Source organism: Lontra canadensis, unplaced genomic scaffold, assembly GCF_010015895.1.
Source record: "Lontra canadensis isolate GAN:19392208 unplaced genomic scaffold, GSC_riverotter_1.0 scaffold221, whole genome shotgun sequence".
NCBI lineage: Eukaryota > Metazoa > Chordata > Mammalia > Carnivora > Mustelidae > Lontra > Lontra canadensis.
The window spans coordinates 370646-375568 of NW_022631215.1; the positions used below are offsets into that span (position 1 = coordinate 370646).

The 4923-nt window shown below is 44.7% G+C and overlaps 1 pseudogene; it reads left to right on the plus strand.

The window, feature by feature from the left end:
- Nucleotides 1-1245: 1245 nt before the first annotated feature.
- Nucleotides 1246-4396, plus strand: LOC116862115 (annotated as a pseudogene).
- Nucleotides 4397-4923: the final 527 nt, after the last annotated feature.

Below are 4923 nucleotides of genomic sequence, written 5' to 3' on the forward strand. Positions count from 1 at the left end.
AATATTAAGAGTCCTTGGCTCATTTTGGAGCTGCACTACAGTTCCTTTTCCTAAATAATAATAGTTAATGCCCTAGGACTAAACTCTAGACAGTACAGCCGAACCTCCTATGACTCAAATTTTAATGTCCCTACAAATCATCTGGAGGTGGGTCTTATTAAAAGTGTAGATTCTGATTAGCTAAGTTTGGAGTAGGATAAGAGGGTCTGCATTTCTAACAAGATTCCAGACTGCTGGTGCATGGACTACATTTTGAGTAGCAAGAGGTAGAGTTTCCATTAAATACCTTCTTGGTCAAATAAAACTAAGGTAGAATGTTTCCTAAAGATTTTCACTTGATGACGCTTTTCTCTCATCAATCTGAAAAGAAAACCTAGTTCTGGGAACTGTAAAAGGCTAGAAGCGCTTATTACCTGGCTTTTTCTACCTATTGCACCAATATCTGGGATGTTGTATTGTGTTATTTTTTAAACTTCCATGTATTCTTTGAAGGCCTGAGACATAGGTTTGGTGGGTATTTACAACTGAAATTCCATAAGCTTAAATATATTGTTCTTATGTAAATCAACATCTTAAAATGGTGGTGTTCAAAAATTTTGCCACATGTATTCACTAGTAATCTAAAATACTATTGCACTCACTTGCATGTTTTAGGATAGCATCAAAATATTTTCATTACAAGGGTGCCTGGGTGGATCAATTGATTTTAGCTCAGGTCATGATCTTGGGGTCCCGGGATGGATCCCCACATGCGGCTCCCTGCTCAGAAGGGAGTCTGCTTGTCTCCCTCTCCCTTTGCCCCTTTCCCTGCTCATGTTCTCTCTTTTTCTCCCTCAAATAAATGAATCTTTAAAAAAAGACATTTTCATTACAACTTTCTATACTTAGGGTATATTTTAATACTGAAATTTTAAAATGAGGTTATATCAGTTTTTGAAATGGATGCAACTAAATAAAAAATGCTATATGTATTAGATTTCTACCATCATCCATTTAAAAAATTAATGAAGAAAATCATTATTGGAAATTATTATTTTTTGAATTTGAATTTCTATCTTACATTTGTCACAAAATTTATCTTAATTAATACATTGATGCCTCAACATTTTTTTTCACTCATACTTCTTTGCAACAAAAACATATGCATATTGCAATCGAAAGTCTTCAAACTGCCTCTTCATCACAAAGCACTAACAGAGGAGCGGGCAATAACCATCGCTCTCCAGTTGGCCTGATGCTCACACCATGTGGAGGCACAAACAGGTGAAGCCCCAGCACATCAACTCGAGGAAGACCAGGGCTAGCAATATCTGGATCGCTGGACTGCAGAGTTTGCTGATGTGGCCCCAATGGTGCCAGGGGCAGGGGATTCAGGTGCTCCAATGAACCATCCAGGGAATGGCAATGAAGCTAACATGGATGGACTGACATTAAAGAGGATTCATTGGGAGAAGACTCACATCTGTGAGAAATACTGTGCAGAGCTCTTCAGCTTCTCTGAGTTCTTAGAAAATAAGAAAAATTGCACTAAAAACCCACCTGTCCTCATCATGAATGACAGTGAGGGGTCAGTACCTTCAGAAGATTTCCCTGGGACTCTGCTGAGCCACCAGACACACAGTCCAAGCAGTAAGGATGTTCACAGGGAGGATGGCATCAGCTTGTGGGAGATGAAGGAGAAGCTGCATGAGGAATCTTTAGTGTACTTGAAGGCAGAGACACGCCTGCCACCCACGTCCCAGGAGATCAGCTATTTACCCAAAGGCAAAGTGGCCAATACTAACATCACTCTTCAAGCACTGCAGGGCACCAAGGTGGTGGTGAATCAGTGGAGCACAGATGCTCTGTCAGAGCCCTTGCCCTGCACCAGCAGCATCCCACAAGTCCTTGAGCACATCCTGTGCCTGCAGCAGCAGTAGCTGAAGCAGATCCAGCTCACCAAGCAGATCCATGTTCAGGTAAACATGTGGGTCTCCCACACCCTCCACTCCAGTATGGTGGGAGTGGACACTCTCAAGACCGTGGGCAGCCACATGCCCCAGCAGATTTTCATAGCTGTGGCTTTGCTCAGCCAGAAAGTTGGAAGCCAGAGCCTGACTCTGGACACCTTGAAACAAACCAAGCTACCTTATGCAAACATCTCTTCCACTGCCAGCGCCACATTCCAGGCATTAGCACCCTTCACCCTGAAGCCAGATGGGGCAAGGTGCTGCCAAAAGTCATGTCCCACCTTCCCAGTTCTTTGCTACCCCAGACCCCAGGCTCCGTGCTCTTCCAGAGCCCTTTCTCCACTGTGATGTTAGACCCATCCAAGAAAAGGAAAGGAAAGCCAGCAAATGTGCCTCTGGTGGAGGTCAAATCCAAAGATGAAGCCATCATCTGCAAGCACAAGTATAAGAACTGTAGCAATATTTTTTGGACTGATAGCTCCTTGCAGATCCACCTCCCCTCCCATACGGGAGAAAGACCTTTCATGTCCTCTGTCTGTGGCCACCGGTTCACCACCAAGGGCAACCTAAATGCGCACTTTCATCAACATCCCCAGGGGAAGTTGAGCCCCCAGCTGTTTGCCAAGTTCCACAACAAAATGGTGGCAGGCTGTGGCATTCCCTATGCATTCTCTGTACCTGTCCCCATAGATGAATCATGTCTCTCTTTAGACAGCAAACCTGTCCTTGTAACAGGGACCCCCAACATAGGGCTACATCAAAATCTCTATTCAGGAACTAACCCCAAGGAACTCATAGGTAAGTATCTACAGCCCAGGCTTTCTTCATAAAGTGAGGATGGCTCCCTACTATCTGGAGAGGGGCCAAACCACAATTTCCCAAGTGCTGGTGGCTTCCAAGGGAGTAGAACACCTAAGCTGGGGTCAGAGACCCTGAAATTGCAGTAGTTGGTGGACAATATCAACAAGGCCACCACCAACCCCAATGGATGTCTCATTTGCCACCAGGCCTTAAGCTGCCAAATCTCCCTCAAAATGCATTCCCCCCATCCACGCCGGGAAGAGACCATTCCAGTGTAAGAACTATGGTCGTGTCCTCTCCACCAAGGGCAACCTGAAGACGCACTTCAAGGTCCACAGAACAAACACATCCATAAAGAAGCAGCATTTGTGCCCCATCTGCCAGAAGAAGTTTACCAACGTGATCTTGCTGGAGCAGCATATCCAGATGCACATGGGTGGCCAGATTTCCAACATGCCACTGCCTGAGAATCCCTGTGACTTTATGGGTCCAAGTCCATGATGATTGGCGAAAATGGCAGTGCACGTGCTGTCTGTCACAATGACATTATTGAAAGCATGGATGTTGAGGAGGTTGGCCTGCAGAATGCCCCTAGTAGCTCCTTGAAGGTCCCCATGCCTCTTCCCAGCGTACACTTGGCACTACCCACTCTTGGGTTTGCTGTCATGGCTTCCCTAGATGCTCCAGGAAAGGTGGGTCCTGCTCCTCTTGTTCTGCAGTAGCAGAACAGCAGAAAAACTGTTGGTGGAGAGAGATGGTTTGATGTGACACTTGTCATCTTTAGTGATGGGAGACCAGGAGTACCGGAGCTGAAGTCCAGATGTCCTGGAGACTGTATCCTTCCAGGCACTGTCCCCAGCCAATAGCCAGGCAGAAAGCATCAAGTCCAGATCTCCTGATGCTTGTGGCAAAGCAGATAGCTCTGAGAACAGCAGCACTGAGATGGATGGTCATAGTCTGCTATCAACATTTATCTGAACCCAGCCAACCTATGTCAAAGTTGAAGTCCCTGGCACATTTGTTGGACTTTGACCATATCCCCAGGCATGACACCTTTGTTAGTGGCCCAGCCACACCAACAGGTCAAACAGCATGGCTGCACATGGTGTGGGAAATAACTTCTCTGCAAATGCTTTTCAGATTCACAAGTGAACCCACACTGGGGAGAAGCCTTTCATGTGTAACATATGTGGGTGAGCTTTTGTCACCAACGGCAACTTGATGGTCCACTGTATGATGCATGGGGCCAACAATAAATAGCTCATTCTCTGTGGGAGGAAGCTGGCCATTGAGAACACTATGTCTCTGTTAAGAACTGATGGGAAGAGAGTCCCTGAGATGTTTCCCAAGGAAATCCTGGCCCCTTTGATGCTTCTGGACCCTGTCCTGTGGATCCAGTATACCAGTATGCTCAGTGGAGGTCTGGCCATGATGACAAATTAAACCTCTGTGATCCAGAATGGTGGTATTCCTATCCTTTCTGTTTCCCCAGAGGCCATCTGCATTTGAACAACATCACTGTCCCTAAGATGGATGACTCCCAGTCCACTATCAGCGCTGAAGTGGAAAAACCAGGTGCTGCTGACAGCATCCCCAAACACCAGTTCCTTCTCTTCCTCAAGGAAAACAAAATCACAGTCAGCTAAATTCTAGGAGAACCATTGTTGAAAGAGAAATGCAGGCAGAATGACCTCTCTAGAACTGTACTTTTCTCTTTTTTTTTCCTTTTTAAAAGAACCCATTTCCTCCTGTTTGTTTTCTTACTGATGCACAAATGATGTTTACAGTTGTGATCACAAACTCAGGCAAGTCCTACAATTAGATGTTGTTATGTTGCTTTGCAAAAAAACAAACACACAAACAAACAAAAACAAGAAAAAAGATAATACATACTGAAACAAATACACACTAGATTTTTTTCCTTTAATTTTTGAAGGAAGTGGGTCTTGCAAAGTAGCTTTGTTACTTGCCAGAAACTGTATACACAAAACCTTATACAACTAGAGTAACTATTTTTAAAGATTACCCCCCTATTTCAAATTGGAACTTACTGAACTACAATGGAAAAGACAACTGTTAGCCTTTGGTGGGGAGTACTATATGCTTCCCTGTGACTCTATGCAGGTACATGGACAAGATCTGGCATCTGTTTAGGGACCTGTTTTGTATGACC